At 39.8% G+C, this 24464-nt stretch overlaps 2 long non-coding RNA genes across 2 annotated transcripts; both read right to left on the bottom strand.

Moving 5' to 3' along the window:
- Positions 1–4045: 4045 nt before the first annotated feature.
- LOC113029835 (uncharacterized) lies at positions 4046–5286 on the bottom strand. The gene is made up of 3 exons (XR_003273510.1): positions 5145–5286; positions 4906–5073; positions 4046–4826 (listed from the first exon to the last, which is right to left on the bottom strand). It is a non-coding gene; the product is annotated as an uncharacterized LOC113029835 (long non-coding RNA).
- Positions 5287–5501: 215 nt separating this feature from the next.
- Positions 5502–6398, bottom strand: LOC113029822 (uncharacterized). Its single transcript, XR_003273508.1, has 3 exons — positions 6171–6398; positions 5799–6015; positions 5502–5580 (listed from the first exon to the last, which is right to left on the bottom strand). It is a non-coding gene; the product is annotated as an uncharacterized LOC113029822 (long non-coding RNA).
- Positions 6399–24464: the final 18066 nt, after the last annotated feature.

The raw sequence follows: 24464 nt of genomic DNA, 5'->3' as shown, positions 1-24464 counted from the left end.
ATTAGTTTTTCTAAACCTTCCTAGCAGTCCTTCACAAACAGGGAACAGTCTGTCTATTCTCTCCATCTGTTAGCTGCTGCTGGCTCTTCCTCCTCCTCTTCCTCACACACTGTTGAGTTTGTCCTGGTGGATCATCAGGGGTGCAAAGCCTCACAGATGATGTGCAGCAGTGTGTCCCTCAGTCTGTCTTCACTCTGGACACTTGAAGTTGTCACACATGGAAATCAAATGTGTGATAAGCTGCAGGATTCAAACACAAGTGTGACTTATAAACACATGTTCATACTTTTATTACACAATCAGAGAGAAAGAAACAGAGAGCGAGTGCAGGACAGACAGACAGGTTAAAGTCTCAGGTGTATACACTGCTACAAAACAGCACAAAAGAAGGAGGATTTAGTGTTTGTGTTATTACGAAACAAGAAGAGTTCCCAGATGGTACAGTGAACACATGTGTGACTCCTGCGATTAAAGCATCTTTCTTTCAGCTTAACGAGTGAACCGTCAGCTCGTTCAAACACACGTTAAAGTCCGTTTGGCTCGACACCACCGAACAGAGGCAGCAATATAACATAGCTAACATTAACAGTGCAGTAAATCCTGCTTGTGCCGTGATATTCAGGACTGCAAACCGAGCAGCATCACTGACTTTCAGCTTGTTGTGTTTGTGGATATATGACTGACTTTAATTATCCATAAAATCATCACAATCTCTGTAAGATTAAGGTCGACTATATATATATTTTTTTAAAGTAAAGGCTTTAAAACCAAGTTATTTCTGAAAGTACAGACATCGCTAATGTCACATAACTTTCCCGACATGTGGCCAACAATAATGGTTTAATGTTCTTCCTTATTAAACATTTGCACATAAATAGGTGACATAATATTCAGTGCTTACTTCTGAAAGTTTACTCTTCCTCCGCTCCACTTCCACTGCTTTTTTCGGCAAAATTATCCACACCACCACCGCACTATGAAGTCTGGGATATGTTGGGCCATGAAGGCTACACCGACCCATCCTTAAAATTCAGGGAAATTAAGGACGCATTTGAGGGCCGCATTTCGTGCAGCCTTTGAATTGGGACAGCCTTCTCTTGTCGCTGTGACGTAATCGGCCTTAAAATGCAGCCTTTAAGGCTGCAAAACCCAAATCCGGTCATTGGTACTTCCTGGCTTGTGTAGTTACTAGGTAACAAAAGCTCAACACTGCCCCTAGCGTCCTGGAGCACTTCCGTTGTGTTTTGGAATTTGCATGTGTTTTTGAGTTTGCAAGTGTTTTTGAGTTTGCAAGTGTTTTGGATTTTGCAAGTGTTTTGGAGTTTGTACGTGTTTTGGAGTTTGCATGCGTTTTTTAGTTTGCAAGTGTTTTGGAGTTGGCATGTGTTTTGGATTTCGCAAGTGTTTTGGAGTTTGCATGTGTTTTTTAGTTTGCAAGTGTTTTGGAATTTGCATGTGTTTTGGAGTTTGCAAATGTTTTTGAGTTTGCAAGTGTTTTGGATTTAGCAAGTGTTTTGGATTTTGCAAGTGTTTTGGAGTTTGTACGTGTTTTGGAGTTTGCAAATGTTTTTGAGTTTGCAAGTGTTTTGGATTTAGCAAGTGTTTTGGAGTTTGCATGTGTTTTGGATTTAGCAAGTGTTTTGGAGTTTGCATGTGTTTTGGAGTTTGTACGTGTTTTGGAGTTTGTACGTGTTTTGGAGTTTGCATGTGTTTTTTAGTTTGCACGTGTTTTGGAATTTGCATGTGTTTTGGAGTTTGCAAGTGTGTTGGAGTTTGTACGTGCTTTGTCTCTAGGGGCCACCGTACTAACAGCTTCCAGATCACTTATTTTTCTGGAAAGATGATAGGAAGGGCATCACTGCTGATTTCTACAGTCTCCCAGATCTTGGAATACAATCCCTTTGTACCATGAAACCACTTTGCAGTACTAGGAGTCCACTAAAACCTATAAAGAGAGTGATCCTGGAAGAAATGGGGCACACACTAGTGACCTCAACAATTGCAAGACAGCCTTTTCCCCGATGCTCAGATGGGGAAAAAAAGGAAGTTTCATGAAAACTTTTTCACCGTTTTATCTGAAAAATTAATGGTAATATATAACCTAACTGGCTATAAAGAGTAAAAAATTTAGATACAATTTTGATTTTGATGAAAAGGACTGGTGCTATTTTAAAGAGTCACGTCGGTAAAAATAGATAAATGTTTTAATTTTAGCATTTTGTGAACATACACAAAAAGTGGCCATTTTTGGCAACAAACAAGCTGAGAGAGTTTTATATTTTTTGCTCTCCTTGAACAAAAATAATAGTGCATAATAATCAATGTTGATGTTAATCAATTAGATGTCCCAGACACTACTATTAATAATACAGCAGTCCCTCGTTTATCGCTGGTGTTACGTTCTAAAAATAACCCGCGGTAGGTGAAATCCATGAAGTAGCCAACTTTATTTTTTTACAATTATTGTAGATGTTAAGACTGTAAAACCCCTCACTACATGCTTTATACACTTTTCTCAGACAGGCATTAACATGTTCACACTTTTCTCTTTTGTTTAAACACTCTTAGAGTTCAAACCTTCGTAGAAACATAAGTCCAGTATTATGGAATGAAACCAAAAGGTGCATTTGAGGGTGCAAAACGTTTCGTCGGCATTGTTGTGTTTGTTTGGGAGAAAACTTACAAACATACAGTACAGCACTTCAGAGTTACACTGCTAGCGATCGAAGATTTATGTAAATTCGACAAGCTAAATGCATTCTGTACTGTACAGCAGGAGTCCCCAACCTTTTTTGCACCACAGACCACTTTAATGTCAGACAATATTTTCAGGGAACGACCTTTAAGGTGTCGCGGATAAATACAACAAAAGAATAAAAAAAAATTAACTGTGGTATGTACCGGTCCGTGAGTGTTTTGGGGTTTCCACGTGTTTTGTATTTTGTAAGTGTTTTGGAGTTTGCATGTCTTTTGGAATTTACATGTGTTTTGGATTTTGTACGTGTTTTGGAGTTTGCATGTTTTGGATTTTGTACGTGTTTTGGAGTTTGCATGTGTTTTGGATTTTGTACGTGTTTTGGAGTTTGCACGTGTTTTGGAGTTTGCATGTGTTTTGGATTTTGTACGTGTTTTGGAGTTTGCATGTGTTTTGGAATTTACATGTGTTTTGGATTTTGCAAGTGTTTTGGAGTTTGCATGTTTTAGATTTTGTACGTGTTTTGGAGTTTGCATGTGTTTTGGATTTTGTATGTGAGCATTTGCCCACTCAAGTTGGTTACAACGATGAACTGCAGTCAGGTCCAGACCCGGATGAGGACCACAAACATGCAGATAAGCTTCCCTGAGACAGTTTCTGACAGTTTTTGCAGAAATTCTTTGGTTATGCAAACCGATTGTTGCTGCAGCTGTCCAGGTGGCTGGTCTCCACCTGGTCGACCATCCTGGAGGTGAACATACTGGATGTGGAGGTCCTGGGCTGGTGTGGGTTACATGTGGTCTGTGATTGTGAGGCCAGTTGGATGTACAGCCAAATCCTCTGAAATGCCTTTGAAGATGGTTTATGGCAGAGAAATGAACATTCATAGGCAACAGTTCTGGTAGACATTCCTGCTGTCAGCATGCCAACTGCACGCTCCCTCAAAAGCTGCAACATCTGTAGCATTGTGCTGTGTGATCATACTGCATATTTCAGAGTGGTCTTTTATTGTGGGCAGTCTAAGGCACACCTGTGCAATAATCATGCTGTCTAATCAGCACCTTGACATGCCACACCTGTGAGGTGGGATGGATTATCTCAGCAAAGGAGAAGTTTTCACTAACACAGATTTAGACAGATTTGTGAACAATATTTGAGAGTAATGGGTCCTTTGTGTATGTAGAAAATATTTCGAATCTTTAAGTTAAGCTCATGAAAAATGGGAGCAAAAACAAAAGTGTTACGTTTATATTTTTGTTCAGTGTATATAGACTTACAAAAACCTTAATAACACAAACTCAAAAGATCTCAAAACATATCATGCCAGCCAGCCCACAGAATATTTTCCCGAAAGTCTTAAGTATCATCAAGATAAATGAAATGTGAGAGGAGCCTTTGTGTTCGTTTTGGTGAGCTGGGAATTCTCCCATGGACAGATGCTATTTGTTCTCAGTTGATTTCCTATTATTGACTCATGACTAGTAACCTTAACTAAAACAAGTGAGGGCTGGAGTTCTTCGGATCTTGTTTGGGTCTTTTGTGACCTCCTCTATTCGTTAATGTGATGTCGGAGTAATTTTGGTCTGTCACCCTCTCCTGGAGAGTGGCTCTATCTGTGGTTTACATGAGTAAGAAACTGTTTTGTAACCCTTTTAAGACTAATAAATGTTAGTGAATTTTCTTCTCATGTCTTCTTGGGTTTCTTTAGATTGTGGCATGTGTTGCTTTTTTGGATCTTTCCGTTTCTCACACTTTTTTGTTGTATTTAAGTTTTTTTTTTCTTTCTAAAAAATATGATTGATCACAGTTAATTCAAGCTTTAAGAAGTGGGGGATAATTAGTTGTTCATACAGGGTCAGGTGGGTTTGTATATGTTTTTGTCATTAATTGTCACGGCCCAGCGGCACGAGGTAACTGAGATGGACACAAGTGCAGAAACCAAACAGACAGTAAATTAACAAAAGGTTTATTTCCCCTCACAATAAACACAAGCAAAAAACAAAACGACGCCACCACACTAGAGGCACGCAGTATAAACTATGTTAACTAAGGGTGACCTAGACAACTCTAGGATGTCGCTGAACAGCTGAGGCAGAGGGGAGGTGGAGGCTGACTGTGAAGTGGCCGGGCACTGTAATGAGAGGAGAGCACAGTCAACGGGATCCAGCAGATGATCAGCGATCCTCCACAATTAAACTGAGTTGCCTTACTGGGTTTCAGGTGGGGAAGACAGGTGGGGCGGAAGGCCCGGATGCGGTTGAGGTGAGGGGGAGGCAGGCAAGTGAGTGGCGGGCCAGTTGGCAACGTCGTACCAGCAGCAGGTAGCCCAGGTCCAGGAAAGCAGGGATGAGGGAGGCGAGACCTCCACTCCAGGAGCTCTGGGGACAAGAAAAGCAGGTAAGTTGTCTCACGGGTTCTGGACAAAACAATCATGCTCCACTAGACTAACATGGGATAGCAGATACTCAGATGATGATCGGTTGAGTGCGCAGGTCTTATATTCTGCCGGCATAATTGCCCACAGGTGGTCAGCCAGGGAGGAGCCACCGATCTCCGCCTACAAGAGGAGGAGTCGCTGTAGGAGACCTGCAGGTACCCGCCCGGACCATGACAATTAATATTTTAATTGAGCATTTAAAAAGTTAATTTTTAAAAGTTCTATGTTTGTTTTTTTTAATTTGCTTATTGTCTAAAAAATTATTTGATGATCTAAAACAGGTCAGTCTGACAAAATTTGCAACCCCCCCCCCCCCAATACTGCGTTATCTGGCATCTGTGTGCAATATACTGCTGCTCCAGTTCGCACGGTGGTCCACACAGGTCAGGAAAAGTTGCATCTGTTGACCTTCTATTGGCTTTCTTGTTGTCAACTCTTTCCTGAGGTTCTATAGGGATTTTAACAGGTTTCAGACAAAACACTACATAGAATGCATATTAAATGCATACAAATGCAAGAAAAATAAGCACTATTTATAAAAGGAAATTAATTTGAAACAGCATGTAACAAATTCGTTTATGAGCCATCAACTACAACAAGATAATGAATGCAAGATTATTATTTCACCTATATATGACAATCACTATTCAAAATAAGAAATTTTACCAGTGTCACCAGACATTGAAGGTGCTGGGTTCAACACCGTTTCTGTGATTTCTATGCACACCTGTGGGGCTAGGTACACAAAGAAAAGAATATACACACACAGATAGGAACAAATCTAACATGTAACAGGTAGCGTTCTGGTCATGAGACAATGCATGTACTTACCTACGACAGCTTGACCCAGTGCCGACAATGAGATATTGATCTGTGTGTTTCTCTGCCATGGAGCACGATGAAAAAACATTAAAATAAGAAGGAATGTTGTTGTAACGCAAAAAAAGTGGCAACATGATCATTGTAAGAAAACTAGACGATTCCTAGAATTATGAAATCACCAATGGCAAATTTATTTAAGAAAGACTCTGTCCCAACCTTTGCGATCAACTTGCAAGACTTCCACGGTATCCATGCGTGTTTACGGCTACTGTGGAGGTCACGTGCTTCCGGCTACTGTGGAGGTCACATGTATCCGGTTACTGTGGAGCTCCACAGTGGCTGCAGCCAGACCCTTCTCAACACATGGGCTGTATGGGATGGTCTAGTCTCCGTCGCGCTTCCCAGGTTGCCTAGCAACCATGATACTAACCGCTGGAAACGTGTCATACAACTTTGTTTGACAGAAATGAAGGAGAACATATTTTGTTCATTTGTTTGTTTGTTTCTACAAGAGCTTTGTGTGATTTGATAAGTATCTGAGGCTGAGACCACAGGACAGTAAAACATGATTTTTGGGCTTCATTTCTGTACTGAACAGTCATTTAAGATTAGCTAGTAAATAACAATTAGCTGATGTTGTTCATGAGACTAAAGTCATATCACTTTGGTAATGTAAATATAATATGGCCAATATTATAGTTATTATATTAATCATTATTAATCTGTGTCAAATACTGAGCTTCAGTACAGATTCAAGTTGCAGTTATTTACATGTCTTATCACCTTAAATCTTCACTCAAAGACAAGTATATAGGAATGACTGCCAAATTTATTTGCCACTGCAGCAGAAGGATGGCATCTGAATAAAACCTCTCTTGACATGCCTAGATGACATTAAAGTATGGTTGGCTTGTTTGTATCTGTGTGTGCCTGTATGTCTGTGTCTATATGTCAGGTTGGGTGTCAGGCGCCACCTCTCTGGGGACATCTCAGGCCCTCCAAGGTTTGGAGGTCTATCTCCCCCCACCACCACTTCCCCTGCCAGTGGCGGACTCCCTCAGACATCGGTGCGTTGGTGGTTCTTTGTGTCCGGGGATGGGCGTCCAGGTACACACCGGCTCACTCCTTGGCGGCTGCTTATCGGGGCCTGGAGCCTGGGGCTCGCTCGGGCCACTTCGGAGGCGGGGTGCCCCCGCCCTCTCGGCCTGGGGCTCGGTCACTCAGGCACGGCTGGCTGCCGGCGGAGCTCACGGGCGCGTCACTGCAACTCCCCCTGGCTTCTGCTCCGCGGTTGCTGAGTGAGCCCTCATCTGGGACTCTCCTCAGCTCTTTCTGGGACAGTGGCGCGGCTGCTCCTCTGTTGGTCTTCCTTGGTCTCTTGTGTTCTGGGGGCCTCTGGATGTCTGGAGTTTTGAGCTCCTCCATACCTGCTTCATGCCCTGGAGGACGGGGCTGTGGCCCCACCACACCCTCTAGCAGATCATTACATGGAGGAACCTTTTTAAAAAAAACAAGCGCGTCCATGCTCGCAGGTGTACACACGGGTGATCACACCCACAAACTACACCCTTTTTGGCTCCTACCTCAAAGCACACTGTGTTCTGTTAATGTTTAATATTTAGTATTTACTGTCATATTCCCATATATCATTGTGATGTTGTTTATTCTATTACTCTTGTTCTCTTCTGCTTGTTTTCTTTTTTCTTTCTCAGCAGGTGACCCAGGTGATTGATATATGCATTTTTTTTCTTTTTTTCTTCTTTTTTTTTCTTTTTCTGCTCATTCCGTTGGTTTTTGGTTTTTGCCCTTCTCCCCCGTCCCTCTTCTCAGCTGTTTCTCTTTCCCTCTTTCTTTCTCCCCTTCTTTCCCCCAGTCAAGTCTGTCCCGTATTCAGCAAGTGAAAATAAAATAAACAATAAAAGGTGAATCAAATGGACCATTACGGCAAGGCTGGGATGGTCAATTTGGTAAAGTAAATCCGTTGGGCATCTTTCTTTGCCTTTAGACAACAATTCTGATGCAAAAGAGCCAAACGGGACAGGCAGAAAGAAAAAAAAAAAAAAGCTTTGTTGGCTCTAAACTTTTTAAATTTGAATGAAAAGAAAACAGATTTGTTGGTGTTTGGACCCAGTGGCCCCTGTGAGTCCTCTTCTGTTGATATGGAACCCCTGGAAGTTTATTTTAAACCCCGTTGTTACTGCCCTTGGTTTTAAGTTGGACCAGTCCAGTTTTATCATTTAAGGCGACTGGCAAGAGTGAAATCTTTTCTTTCTAGGCAGCACTTTGAAACCGTGATCTAGGGCTGCTCGATTATGGCAAAAATGATAATCACGATTATTTTCACTGAAATTGAGATCTCGATTATTTGACGATATTTATTTAACCCTTTAAGACCTACCATAGAACCAAGTCCGCCAGAGCTTATATTATTTTTTTTACATGTTGTAGTGCCATTTGTGGGAGCATTTCAAGTTGCTATACAACTGTTATAGCCCATATTTTAATAATATGTATGCATTAAGTCCATAGTAACTACATTAATTGCAAAAAAGTGCAATAAACTACAAAAAAATTGAAAATCGTTTTTGTTTTTTTAACATATATTTCTACTTGGAGAAATTTAAGAGGTTTATCCCTCAAAACTTTAAATACAAAAAAGTTGCAAAAAATAGTTTACAACAACAGGAAATTTATTTTGAGTGTCTTCATAGTTTTATTTTGGAGATACAGCAATTTTTATATATTGCAGGAAAAACGAAAAAAACAATCATATGATGCAAATTTGCAAAGAAAACAGCAGGTGCATCAAAATAAACTATTTCCAGCAGTGCAATTCGAGTTCTAAGCATCTCAGAAACTATTCAGAAAAGTCAAACATGACCAGTATAGGTTTTTAAGGCCTACAAGTAAAAAACTACATTTCCGTGAAAATGAGTCACTTCCGGTTTCGGCCAGCAAATTGCAGACATGTGATAGTTCGCGCTGACGTCTGTTTCACTGTGGGAAGTGTTACGAACAGCTGATCGGATCGGCAAAGCGTGTTTCTGGAATATTATGTTTTTGTTCCTGCAAGCACTTTTTATGCAATATTTGCAAAGCTTTATGTGGAAGGAAACCGTGGCCAAGGACAAGCTGATGGCATCAGATGTAAGTACAACTCCTCCGGTTTCATATGCAAAACAAATTATTGCACTAGCTTACATGGTTCAGGTTCTACAGGGATTTAAAAATAGTTACACAAAACGGAGCGTGCTGCTCTGACCGGCTTTAAAGGGTTAACAATGACTTTAAAAAATAATATAAAATAGTGTGCAACACCACTGAAGTTTTTTTTACCTCTCTTTTCAGCCAACGGCAGTCACTCTCCTCTCCAAATAACTTCTGCTTAGCTTTCCGAGCTTCCCTCGGGTCCTCTTAATCAGCGGTCTCCGACCTTTTTTGCACCACGGACCGGTTTATGCCCGACAATATTTTCACGGACCGGCCTTTAAATGAGGGAGGGGCTAATAATCGGCTCAGTCATTTCTAATGATCGTTGAAAGCCCAGATCGTAATCGTGATTAAAATTCGATTAATTGAGCAGCCCTAGCTCCAGTAATAGCTGCCCACAGTTAACATTCCTATTTTGTAGATCTGCAGTCTGCATTGAGCGGATGGCAAGGGTGTGAGATTTATCGTCAGGAAGCAGTGGTTAGGATCCCGTTTGGACATTTGTCTGTCCACAGAGATTGAGAAATGAACTAGTGTGGTGTTATGAGGAGCTATACTTGCCTGTGGTGCTGGAGAGACTTGTTGAGCTTCTTTCCTTCCCTGAACTATAGCTAGTGACCAAAAGAAGGAGATAACAGATACAAGAGACGAAATTGGCTTTCTTTTAAAGGATGTCTCACAGACTTAGTGCAAGCAGCATGGTCATTTCAAAGGGGTTCAGAACATAACTCTTCTGCAATAAAAGGTGCCATTTGACTTCAGGCATGTCCATCCAGAAGGACAGCACGGGGTACACCCATGGTGGAGCAATTATGTCTCTTGGGAACATATTTTTTTATTAAAACTCAACCCATCTTTGACCTGTTAGTTAATACTGGATCTTTTGGGATAACATTTGCAGTATCCATTGGCTTGTTGCTGCTCTATTTCAGTTGAGTCATCCATGGAAGGCCTCAGTGTATCCACAATGCCAGTTGCTTCACGCGATGCTGGTAACATAATCAAATGGCCACTTCTGCTTATGTTTGCCATTACAGCGCTGCTGCAGTATTCTTTTGTACGAGGTGTCTCCGTTCAGAGAACACTGATATAGGAAGAGAAAAAATTTAAAAAAAAACTTTTTTCCAGAAAGACTAATCTTTTCCAACATCTCACTCTGTACAATCTGTGAATCTCTTATGTACTGACATGTTTTCAACCCAGCTGTGGTGGCAGCTGCACAAATGCACCAGGTTACAAAAATTGCAGAGAAAAAAATCGTCAGTTACAGTTGATTATCCGAATATAAAATTTTAAAAGCATGAAGCATCGAGCTTGTAAATGGATTACTCTGGTAGCCTGTGGGCGCATACACTATAGGGATAAATATTGTTTAGCTTTTGTAAGGTTGTAAAACTTAAATCTTGAATTGCCCCATATTTTATGAGATGGGTGCACACTGTGCTACATTAAGAGATTAATTCCCTGCAACAAATAAGGCTACTGACCCTCTAAAGCATAGTAGTAAAGTGAAGTTGTAGAAGATTAATTGCATCAGTTATGACAAAACATACAACCTACATATCATTATTGTAATGCCTGCAAATGTTGCATCAGTTTTTATGGCTGATTCAGTCAGAGTAGAGTACACCAAATAAATCATAGCCACTGCATGAATTATAGAATTTAATTTCTTAAAGCTGAAGGTGGACATGAACACTACATGTATAAAGGCTAATGTAACCATAGACCCTGCCCTGAAAAACCGATATAGCTGTAACTCTGTCTGTGTAGCTGGATTTGAGAAGTAGGTGCTTAAAGTTTTTAGAACATGTTTAGCATCATCTTCTAATATCACTGCCTTGGTTAGTTGGCTGTAATCAATAAACTTCCGTTATTTTATATTAGCTAACTAGTAAAAGAACCAATACGTCAGTGGATGATGAACAAGGATCACTCAAAAGTGTTTGTCTATGCTGCCGTGTCAGGCGCTTCAGTAGATTACTCGTGCTATTAACAGCAGCTAACAGTTTTTTCTCCCCAGGAAATAGCTTACATATTACTGAAATGTTCTTGTCTGCTTGTTTCAGAAAAGTGAAGTGACGAGTATATTTCCATTTCATAAAACAGCCACTCGCTTCAGCCGAGTCCGACATGTTTCACTTCAGAATACGACTATGCAGCAAACACGCGGGAAATGACGTGCACCTGCACTACATCAATGTTAAAGCAGCAGAGCTTACTTTTACCTTTAGAAGATAAATTAATGAAATTAACCTCCTAAGACCCAAACTCTTCCATGGCATGCATTTTTAATTTCTCTTTGATATCTGGGCATATTGGGACCTGATGAATGTAAAAACAAAGAATTAACTTCAGCTGATTTTTGTTTCTAAGAAAAATAAGAGCCACATATGAGGATATTTGTTTAAAATTTTGATAGAACAGTAGCAGTATAATGTCCTCGTAAGTGGATATCAGGCCATTGTTGAGCAAAATTTAGTATTTTGGTCTAAATAACCCAAAATGTGATGTCCACATATGTGGACGGCAGGTCCTAGGAGGTTAAATAATGATATTCAGCGAGTTTAATTATTTTACAGTTTAACGCAAGTAAGTAACTGTAATTAAAATACCTAAAAATGAACAGTAATCAGTTACTCTACTTTTTCAGTGGAAAAGCAATTTAATTACATTAAGTTACTTAGTAATGCATTACACCCAACACTGCTCATTGGCACCACTTTGAGAGTCACCACCACTGCTGAGCAGTTGTTGAAGTTCAGGGGCTGCTGGGCTGGGCTCAGCATTCACTCAACTTTAACATCACTTTGGGTTCTAGACTAGTTTAGTGTTATTAGTGTAGTTTAGCATGCTAACGTGCAGATGTTTACAAAGAGCTGAAGTTGTGTTACCAGCATAATGTACTTGTTTCTGTCCTGGTTGCAGTTTGACAACCAGACAGATGACAGGCAACCATTCACATTCACACCTATGAGCAATTTAGAATCACCAATTAACCTAACCCCACTGAATGCATTTGGACTGTGGGGGGAAGCCCGAGTACCCTGTGAGAAGGGGGAGCAAACACAGAAAGGCCCTGCCAGATGGTAGAGCCGAATTCAGGACCTTCTTGTTGTGAGACAACACGGCTAACCACCGCACCATTGTCCTGAACATCTGAAATACTTTGATAAATGTAAAATGTTACTGAATGATTGGTTTCAAAGAGGTAAATTGTTTTTATGGTTTGAAAAAATGCTGCTAACTTAAATGGAAACTATGTATTTCAAGATGGATTTGCTCTGCTTACTCCTTCTGTTTAACTCACAAAGAATCCAAGACATAAAAAAATAAATTTTAATTTCATTTGAAAAAACATAAATATTTGTATATCAGGAAACAAGACCCTGTCAAAAACTGAAGAAAGTGACATAAAAGTAAAAAGATTTTGACATATTGAATGGAATTTTGACATATTTTCTTTTTGCAGAAAAACAAAAAAGGCATTTTCCTCAGCATTCACATCTCTTTGATAAACAGTAACATATTGATTTTTGCCAAAATTTGACTTCTGGAAATCCACATACGAATAGCTGAGATCCAAACTCACAAATATGGATTTTATTCTATATTCAGTTTGAATACATTTTTAACAATATTATCAATATAAGCAGATGCCTCCTTTGCCAGATCTGAAAATATAGAAAATTCTGCATTACTTGAGTCTGGCAGAAGTGTCAGTTAATGTCTGCAACAACCTTGTGGCGATGATGAGTCCACTACTCACCACTGCAGCTGAGACAGCACTATAAGGAAGGTTGTATACATTGTATCATTGTATATAATTTTGTTGAATTCAACTTTCTACATCCACAGAGAGTAGTGAGCAGCAACACAGGTCAACTGATAACATTTTGTGTACAAGCTCTCACATTCTGCACCATATTTACCTTCATAATCATAAAGAAAAAGAAACAACAGAAAACAAATTATTATGAATGTAAGTGTTTCCTCACCTGTCAAATCCCAGTTTAATCCCTGCTAATGTGAGAAATCATGACAGTGTTTTATAAAATACTTTATTGAGGGTCGAACATGCAAAGACAGCAAAGAATTAAAGTATTTTGTGACTGAATACACAAGTGAGCATGAATTAATTATTCACAAAGACGAAGGTGGGAAGACATTGACTTGAGGGTCTAGGTCAAAATGAAAACAGTGGGGCTTTTTAAGAAGCTGCTGGGCTGAGCAAGTGGCTGCTCAAGTGCACAAATTAGTGGCCTTTTGTTCCTGGTAATTACACACCAGCATGCACACACACACAAGGGTGCATCATGCTTTATCACTCAGACAAACACACATGGAAACTAACATTGTGCTGTCACAGGGGCAGAGAAAGTGGAGAGCCGTGATGCATTCGAGGGTGTACAGCATCATCCAGCTTCTCTGTGATCCTCAAGTGGTTAGAAGAGCAATCTGGAGCCAAGAGGGGGGCCTGACAAGCCAGATTGACCTTGTCTTTGTTAACAGGTCGAGTAGAATAAAAGACTAAAAGGTGAACATCAGTCTTTAGGACCATGGCAGATTTAGGAGTGATGTTCCCCCCTACGTGAGCCTACAGAGTAGAGCGAGGGGCCTGGCACTGTCTGTTCCGTTAGATTCTGTTTCAGCTAAGTCAGAGTTTTCTTGGCTGTTCTCTCAACAGCAGGATCGTAAATCAGATGCTGCTCATCTGTCTTGCCTAGGCGTAGAGCAAGTGGAAATGAGGTGGATGGACCACAGGGATACTTTTAAAAAATTGGAGAATTGGATTAGGAGGGAAGATGGGAGAAGTGGCAACACAAGGCCAAAAGATTAAAAAAGTTTTGAGAAGCAGATTTGTACTTTTCCATGGTTAAAAAAATGACTAGAATACATCAGCAGAGAATCAATAGGCTGATCTTAGCAATCATTCTCTGATTCATTGCTTTGGAAAGTCACACCTTTAGTGTTGACTCTGCAATAAAACCAATGTCTGTTTTTATGCTGCAGCAAAAAGGACGATGAACTTAATGTGCAGATGTATAGACACTATTTTGGCATAAAGTCTACTTCAAATTGCTTCAGAATTTAGCAAGATAAATCAAAGATCAGTAGCAGCTTATCTTATCAGCAGCAAAATAGTTACATTTGAGGTTATAAAGTCTGTCGTGTATATATGATATATATATAACCTAAGGGAATAGCTGAGACACAAAATCACTGACATCTGTCAGTCTGGAAATGCTTAAAGCCATTTAAGGGTTTGGGATTTACTGAAACACTGTAAGAACTCAAATGAATACAATTTGAAACAAACCCTCCTAAGAGTGGCTGACCTCCTGGCAACATTACTCAAAGAGAGCATTGACGACTCATCCAGGACCAGGAGGTGTCCAAAGGATCTGGAACAACATCTATAGCTGTAGGCCTCACATGCCTCAGTTAAGGTCAGTATTTATGATTCGACTGGGCAAAAATGGAAGAGTTCCAAGGTGAAAACCACCTCTTATCAAAAAGAAAATAAATGGCTTTTTTTTGCATTTGCCAAAAACATCTTTGGCTAATGTAACGATCTCGGGGATTATCAGCAATGTTGGTCATTCCCAAGATTGTTGGTAAAATATTCAGTGGAATTTTGAGAAATGCTAAAACGTTTTGCAATGCATTGGACATGATGCCGGCAGTGTAACGGTCAAGTGAAGAAATGTGATTGAGATGATTTGGCATGAACTCTAACAAATCATGTCCAGTGTGTGTCCAGTGTGGCTGTCACGGTCCTGGGTCGGTGATCCAGTGTTTTGAGTTTTGTATTATTATTGAGCTTTGATTTCATCGTGGTTTATCATTACTAGTCTTTTGGTTTATGGTTCTGTATTTCTAGCTCTAGTAGTTCTTTGTTCTGTGATTTCTAGTCCTTGGGTTTTGTTTCAGTGTTCCCTTTGTTCAGTGTCAAGTCCATGCCTCTGTGCCTGTTGTGTGTTTCCTGTTTTATTTTGATAGTGCCTGCCGTGTATGAAGTGTGTCTGGTTTTGCTTCCCTTGTCCCATTAGGTGTGATTTGTCCCAGCTGTGTTTCCCTCCCGTCTCCCAATGCGTGATTGCTCCAGTGTGTATTTAAGCCATGTGTTTTCCGTGCTCTGTGTTGTGTTGTACACTTGTACCTGGTTGTGTGTTCGGTCTGCCCATCTGAATGATGATCTTCTCTGTTTGTCATAGTTGTTTGAGTTATTGGTGCTACATGGCATCACAAAGGTTATGTACCGTTCCTTGTTTTGTTTGTGTATTTTGTTAATATCAGCATATGTTATCAGAAGAATGGGAGCTAATCAATACTCTGTCTTGCATTCTGTTACTTGGAAAACATCACATTAACCTAACTCCTGAGTCTGAGGAAGCAACCTGTATTTATTGCTCAAAAACACTGCCATTTCATCTGACTATAGCTTCGGCCTGAGCTGTTTCTTAGTCCTCCACAGACTAAATAGATTTATAGATATTCCACTGTGATAGCATATTGAGGACAAAGTCAGTGAAAGTAAAGAAGAGCAATAATGTCACATGGAGCTGATATACTCTAATCCATATTCCAAACACTCATAAAACAGAGTAGAGGCAGCCTTTTATCGCTCTCTTGAAACTCAGCCTTTAATAAACTCAGTGCATTTGCATTACAGAGACACAATTAAGCCCAGTAAGAGTGGATAGAGATGAATTATCCACCAGCCTGTGGGGAAGCTGGTTGTGGTAAAGACATAAAAATATAACAGTAATTACAAATGACGGAAACAGCACGGAAATGAATCAGTCAAGCTGCCCTTGTTGTCGCAGTGGTGTGTGTTGATGTGCTGGCTGTTCCTGAGGATGAGACTCCAGCAGGACACATCCATCAGCTTCAACAACACCAAACCTGTTAGGACAATAAACAAAGCACTGCAAAGGAACTGAACAGTGCAAAGTGTCAGATGTACTGAGAGGCAATTGTAGCACTTAGGTGGAGTTATATACAGTACCAATGGATAATTACCAAGGTAATGAGTAATTTGGGCTGGTATCAGAAGATTAAGAACGACTCTTAGAGCTCTGGTACATGAATGGCAGAGGAACCAGACAAACACAGTTGTGTGGCTTAAAAGTACTTTAGTGATGTTAAGCCTTTTAAAAGAATTTTGTAACCACACAGTATTACAACTGGTTTAACAGATGTATAGGAATTTCTTTTACTTATGTATTAATCACATTATTTTATTGTATGATACCTTGGTGCCACTGGATTTAAACATGTCTGACACTCATACAGTAAGACAAATGGTGGGGGTCCAGTAAGGAAGTTGGGGGAAGCAGACAACTCCACAGGAAGAGTCTTTTGTCTCTTTGAGGACTCTGGGAGGCAGCAAGGGAGTGTGAACCTTAAGGTGTGAAACAGCTGTGTACTGCCTTTTGTTCCTGGAGAAGGTATTTAACTAAGAGCCATGCTGGGCTCAGGGAGACTCTGCTGATCGTCTGTCCCGCGGTCATGCAGGGACTTCATCAAGCTTGGTTGTCTGTTCTTTGTGTGTTTGATTAAAGAATGTTAGCTACCGCTCACCGCTCGTCTGCAGGCTTTATTTAATGGAAAACTTCCACAACACAGAACTTCAAGTATAACATTTTCCCCCAAAGTAGCAAAAAAAAAATAGAATAAAATAAAATTGTACACAAGTAAAAAAATTAGTCTTTTTTTAAGTCCAAATGGTACCGGTGGGGCCCATGACAAACGGGTGTATTGCAATAGAGTTCGTCCCATGAGGAGTGTGTGTGATTGTCTGTCCTACCGTACTACTTGTACAGTAGAGGATTGTAGTCCATCAAATGTGCAAATGAGTGTGCGTGTATATGTATATCGTCTCCTAGGATCTTGGGTTGGCTCGCCATCCAGTGAACACTGGAACACTCTCTGTTCTGGAATCGCTGACCTGGTCTTTGGATTCGTCCCATATAAAAACCTGACTGCCGTACTAAGGAGGGACAAGAGCTGCCTAGAGCTTCACCGATTGGCTGACATGCGAGGAGTGGAGTAAAACAATAGGCTCTCATCAGAGCTCATCAACCCTCGGAGAACTTAACCCTTGTTGACCAGAGCATATATAAATCTGTGTCCCTTTTTCGTTTAAATAGGTATTTTGATCTCGTTTCACTTTCATTAAACAAGGACAGTAAGAACAGGAACAATGAACAATGTTTAAATTTAAATGTTTTACTTTTTCTTCTCTTTTGTTTGAGATGATTTTAGGAACTGGATTACACAATGAAATATAAACCAATAAGACACAAAAAAACAGACATGCGGGGAAGGGGGCACGCTTCATGTATGGGAAGAAATTTATGGAAGACTGCAGTTGAGTAAAGTGTTAAGGCCCCAAATACATGTGGTTATGTTTTTATTCTATCTGGAAGTTTAAAGAAATAGCTGAGGGCTTAGTGTTAGGACATTAACACTTCCAGACTGCACTAGAAAATTCCTTCAGGTCACTTTCCTCAGGAAAATAATGACTGTCAGATTTAAAAAGAGACATAAATTAAAATATACAAAAGTGAGTACACTTGAAAAACTTTTTTAATATCTCTTTCAGCAGGTTTGCAAGGAAAGCCTTAAAGATGGCAAAACAAAAACAAATCTGGTTCAGTAAAATAGATGATATGATCCAGGTGACATGCCTAAAGCAGTATGGAGAAAGGAGAGAGAGCAGTGGTGTTTTTCACCAGACTGTTTGACAGAAGTGCACTGGTTTTGATTGTCAAGAATAAGATGTTCCAAGATGAGACTAGGGCAGCTAGTCTGTTCAGAATACCCCATCCCCAAGTTGCTGTCTAATGCATAAAAATCTTGTGTGAATGAGTGTGGCAAAAATACAAAAATTTGCACATAACCAGAGGTGATGGTAGTATGCAAGCAGCCAAACAAGGTGACCTCTGCAACCCCACCTCAGGCAGGGAGCAACAGTGTGCAGGATGAGCCACCCGCTTCTCCCCCCGACTTCTCTGTGTGAGAGTTGATATTTGTTGGTCTATGTGTGCATAAAGGATTAAAATGACTGTGTGAAAACTAGCATGCTATTAAAATGAGGGGGCAACTGTGGCATGAGAACCAGACTTTTTCTCCACACCTTCCGCTCAAAACCCTCAATGTCTAAGATGTAAATAAAACTGAGGGGCATACAGCAGCACTGAGGTGAACACTCTGTGTGTGATATAGTGATATGTAAGCCATAATGTAAACCATAATGACTATAGTGCAATTAAAAAGAAGAGCACAGTGAGAAAACCCCAGACTTTGGTATGGGGGTCGGGATACCTAACACTAGGAGGCATCCCGAAGATTAGCCCTGGAAGGAGAGACACATTCACCCATTTTTCTAGTTTACATAACCACTCAGAGCACTTTATACAAAATGCTTCATTCACACAAGCACTTCTTTCTTACACTCTGATGAATGCATCAGGAGCAACTTGGGGTTCAGTATCTTGGTAAAGTCGAGCAGTCAGGGATCGAATGGCCAACCTTTTGTTTAGCAGATGACCTGCTCTACCTTCTGACCAACAGCCTTACACAAGATGAACTATGATGTATTTGCTTCTACATCTAATTCACTCAAGTCAAGACACAGTTTGGGTGAGGTTGTAAAGCAGCAATGCAAAAGGAAAAAGGAATGTGGGGAGACCCAAAGAGATGTGGAGAAGAGCAAAGTAAAGACCGCCGGAATAACGTGGACCCAGCTGAAGAGAACGGCCCAGAACAGAGTCCATTAGTGTGATGTTGTTGCAGGAGTCCTGTAGACTCCTGGGATGTTGATGTAATGAGCTGCTGCTTATTCAAGTTGAAAGAAGTCCAACTCAGGTGGTTTAGGCATCTGGTCCGGATCCCGGGTGCCTTTGGAGGGTTTCTGGATACACCCAACTGGAGGAGACCCCAGGTTAGACTCAGAACTCAATGGGGATACTTACTGTATATATTGCATCTGGCTGGGGAATGCCTTAGGGAGGTTCCAGAAAATACTGGGGAAAAACTGTCTGCTTAACCTGCTACAACTGGGCCCCGACCCAGGATTACCAGAATTAAAGGAATGAGTTTCTGTATTTGTAAAAAGCAGTAAATCAATAAGTAGCCAAAATATAATGGTATATATAATGGACTATAACAAAACATTTGACTATATAATTAACATAAACATGAGTGTGACTGTTTATTTAGAGGTCAGTGTCCGGCAGCCTCGCCTCTGTCAGTGTGCCCCAGGGTGGCTGTGGCTACAATGTAGCTGCCATCACCAGTGTGTGAATGTGTGTGTGAATGGGTGGATGACTGGATGTGTAAAGCACTTTGGGGTCCTTAGGGACTAGTAAAGCGCTATATAAATACAGGCCATTTACCATTTTAGAGTTTTGTTCTTAATTATTTAACCTAATAAGCATGTGTAAATTGAAAATACATTTTTATCAATGAACTTTAAACTTTAACCATGTGCTATTGAAAAATAAATAAATGGGTGGAAAAAGTAGAGGACATAAAGCTGTTGTTTTGGACAATGATACCTTTCCTTCAATCGGCCAACACTGGCTAACCTAACCATTAACTAACCATTTAAGCATAGATGCTTGAAGATGTGTAAACAATGGTGGCTGCCATTTCTACTTTATGTTCTTTCCACAGATTTTACTCTTTTTCTTTTATCTTGGCTCTAGTTAAAATGAACTCACTGACTGACTTTAGTTTTTTAGGAAGGGGTGCACTTGATTTACAACACTAGGCAAGTTTCAGTCGATTCAATTTCAGATGATTTCATATTTGTAAATCCCCAGTTCACAACAACATCCACCTGAAGCACCTTTCTATTTAAAGGCAAAGGGACAATAATTCATTAATTAAAATTCATTAAGTGCTAAATATCAAAGAGAGAACCAAATCAGAAAATCACCAATGAGCAAGAGAGTGAAACTCTCTTTTAACATGAAGTAAAATAAAACTCATCTGATTGTTTGGAAGGTGAGGGGCAAGAGAGAAGAGCTTTGCAGCAAACATAAATGCCAAAGAGCTAATTATTTTATCTCAATTATCTTGCTTTTGTAATCACTGAAATTAAAATCTGAATAATCGCCCACCAACCATAAACACACTTTTCTGTCATTTATATAGAAAGCTATTTTTCAACGTTAGGTTTGAACACAAAGAAGTACTGATTAATTTTTTTTTAGTTTGGAAAGATTAAAATTTGAGTTAAAAAGACGGCTTTTTTGTAATTGAATATTTGGAGAGTCCCAAACAGCTTAGCAGCTTACTTTTCCTGTGGCTCAGGCTGCCTTCAAATATTACTCGCAAAGGTTTTTACTAAAGTATTTAAAATGCTTTGCAGAATGGCCTGATGTGTATCACAAAATTGAATTGGCAACTGGCTCTTTGATGGAATATGTTTTGAAAGCAGCAAACCTGCAGTGCAATGTGGGCATTTCCTTAGGCAGCAGAAAAAAACGCGAAGCTTTGAAAGGCGCTACTTTGTCTCTCTGTGTTTGCAGCTTGAAATGTTCCCTTTTCTGCTGAGAGTACCAGCTTTTTCATTTGCTTTTGCAGTCGGCACTGACATATTTCTCACAATGTGCTCACTTTGCATTCTTCTTTTTTTCTGTGCGCCATGCCATTAAGCCTGCGCTAGATAGTGCTGTAAAATGCTTCCATGCTTTAATCCCAGGGAAAAATAGAGCAAAAATATAAAAGGCATTTACAGTAGCAATCTGCAACTCGCTGCGCCTCATGGTGCCATTATAGAATTCAGAGTCTATTCACTTTCCCAGCTTCATCGGCAGCTGTATGGTATCTGGGCAGAGGTCAAAATGAATGAAGAGGAAGGTATATACATTGTGCTAGTTTAAAAATGACCAATGTTTAGATTTAAATACGCTGAGCCTTGCAACCTGAGATATTAGCTACAAAAAGGATGAGAGGATTTCAGCATCTCTGCAAATGCATTTGAACCGGTTCTCCAGCACTTGTCTAAACCAATTTAAATTGTGTGTGGATAAGAGCAAGCGATGGGGGTGGGGGGCATTTACATGCAGGAGATGACAACTTGTTCACCCCCGCATGTAAAGACTATGTGACTTCTCTCACTCACTTTCACACCACAGCCTTCTCCTTTTCTTCTTCACACTCTCTTTTTTGTTCACTTTCCCCCCTCAGTCTCTCTCTCTCTTTCTCTCCCCACTCTTCTTTTCCTCTGGTTGTTACATTAGCATAATGCAGCCTTTGCCTGCCAGTGAAGGGGAGCGTATCCGGCCCACACTTCCCTCACTTGCCAGCTGTGGCTGTATATGCTGTTGAGGCTCACATGGAAGGCAGCAACCCTTGCTCCTCGCATATGGAATGCTGTTGACAGGATTATAATTCATTAAAAAAAGGGGACAGACCGCGAACTCCAACAAGTTACTTTGCATACTTTGCAGTTGGAAACAAATCCCACACAGTCCAGCAATGCTTGGTTGAAGTGCCCATAACACAAAAATTGCCTTATTTGCATCAACTTCAGGAGTGTGTTAGGGAACATGCTGTGATACCAAGACAGACTGTGAGGCTTGCAAATGGGTAAACACTGACGTTACTTTCAGCTTGAAATTAGAAGAGATTTTCTCGGTCAAGTGCAGGTCAGAGATATCAGGTTTTAAAGATTTCTTTTTAAACTTCTACTTTGAATATTATTACTCAAAAATGTTTCTTATGAATCACTTTCACTGAGCACTTAGAAAAATATGGATGCCTTGAAAATGTAAAAAAAAATGCTGAAGCTAAGAATAAAACTAAGAACAGCTTCACAGGGATTTCGATTCCTTGCGTGTTTTTGTTTTTCTGTTGTTAATTTTTTTCCACATCTTGTGATTGTCTGTCCCTCACTTGCGTGTTTAATTCCTCCCTGCATACTGTAATATGGCTGCATTTGCAACACATTTCCATGGCAGTCCAAAAAAATACTCACGAAATTGTGTTCCTGAAAATGACCCCTTTTACTTCCAATTTTTTGTTCACATGAATGGCAGTTTTCTTTAGACCTATCTAATGATTCATGTCCGTGGACACGAAATTTTTCCATAAAAGGTTTGGAGGAATTTATAGTGGAGTAAGACATTTTGCCCCCTCATTTAACAGTTTGTGTCCCTTGCAAAACAGATCTTTTCCACAATTTTTCCTTTAGGTTTTTAGTGCTGTGACGTTAGGTTAGGTTTAGATTAGGTTTAAGGTCAAAAACTACTCAGTTAAGATTAGGAACCAACAGTACTTGGTTACATTTAGACAATGAAATGAGAGTTTCAAGATCAGAGTTGTGCCTGAATGTCTCTGGAAAACAAGCAAACAAACGGACACTTTGATGTTTTTCATGTATTTCCTGTCCTTATGTTATTACCTGTCTTGTGACTTTCTGCCCTTCTTCATATATGTCTTCAGTTTCTGCTTTTGCCATTTGGTCTGTGTTTGTCTGTCTTGGCTCTGCCTATGTTTCTAGCCATGGTCAGTATCTTAATTATATGTGTTTTACAGTATGTTTTTAAATTGTTGTTTTATTTGGACTTTTTTTATGCTTTAATGGGTTTGCTTTTGACTAACGTTCACTATTAGGTTCATTACCTAATAGGAGTCATGCACGAATTATTGATGAGGTTTAATGTGATGTGATACTGCACCTCTGATATTGCCTACTGGTAATTTAGTGCATGGGAACAGAAAAGAGCTAATTTTGTTGACCAGTCATTATCGTCATAGTTTTCATTAACAACTGTTTTTTCTGATGGACACAAAATGATAACCAAATAAAAACTAATGCAAGAGGAGAAAACTATGAAAAAATGTATTGAGACTTTTGTTAACAAATTAAAATGAAATGAAAATGTTCTGGAGATACGAGATTCAATCAGAACTAATTACGTTATGTAAAAGGGTGAAACGAGTATGGAAATGATCCAATCAGAAGTAATCTCCTTGTGCAGAAAGGTTAGATGTGCACATTTGATCTGCTGCTGACAAACAGGGTGGAAGCTCCCACATGTTTGTCTTTGAAAACGTGATAAAATCTCAACACATTTGGGAGGAGGACAAGAATAAAGATATGGACACACTTCGCATTTTATTTGAAGGACAATAAAAACACAACAAACTCTTACACTTTATATTATAGAGATGACTTTTACTGGCAGTAAAATTAACAGTGCAAGAGTTTTGTGTAATTCTATTTATATTTAGTCTTCAGATCTAATAATAAAGGATCCACAATGTATAATAATATCATAAATGAAGTACATTCTGTTTGAACTCTTGATTGAAATTATACGATGCTTACACTGGGTGAAATACTCCAGCCTGAGTTCACTTGTTATTTTATGGTTACACCGTTACTTCAAAAAGAAATATTAATATGTGGATGATGCACACATAAAATTCATCCTGACATATTTGGTATGTGTAGATATTGTAGGAACTCAGCTGGGATTTTAAATTTCAGGGTTTTTTGTTGTATTTTTGTGTTTTAAAAAGTTCAACACTTTGAATTAGTCATCACGACTCTGTAATTATATTGATATTGATTGATTATATTTTGCGTGTTCAAAGATATACAGTGCTGTGAAAAAGTATTTTTGTCACACTTACATGTTTCAGACATGACAGTCCTTTAAATCAAGAAATCACATAAATATAAAATATGAAGTAAAAGATCCCAAAAGGTTAATTGGATAATCCAAATTGCCACTAGATGTGAATGTGCGAGTGAATGTGAGTGCGAATGGTTGTCTGTCTCTGTGTGTTGGCCCTGCGACAGACTGGCGACCTGTCCAGGGTGTACCCCGCCTCTCGCCCTATGACAGCCTGGATAGGCTCCAGCACCCCCGCGACCCCGAAAAGGATAAGCGGAAGCGAGCGGATGGATGGAAGATCCCAAAACAGGAGCCTCCGGACTAAGACCACCAGGTACCGGAACAGCTTCTTCCCCACAGCTGTCAGACTCCTGAACTCTGCCTCCTGACATCTGACCCACGTTAAACTCATGGACTGAACATACACACACCCACAATGGACAACTGTACCCTCAAACACAATAATAACATGGACTGAACCACCACTCACAACCACTAGCACTTTATATAGCCTCTGTAGAAACTATCTACACCCTCACTTATCTTAACTGCACTCTGTGTAAATAATCATTCTGTACATTCGATAATCTTCTGTAATATACTCACATATCTATATTATTGCTAATATATATTGTAATATATCTATATCACTAAA

The sequence above is a fragment of the Astatotilapia calliptera genome, chromosome 9, assembly GCF_900246225.1.
Source record: "Astatotilapia calliptera chromosome 9, fAstCal1.2, whole genome shotgun sequence".
Lineage (NCBI taxonomy): Eukaryota > Metazoa > Chordata > Actinopteri > Cichliformes > Cichlidae > Astatotilapia > Astatotilapia calliptera.
The sequence above is the reverse complement of the archived record's forward strand: the minus strand, read 5'-3'. Positions and strand labels throughout refer to the sequence as shown.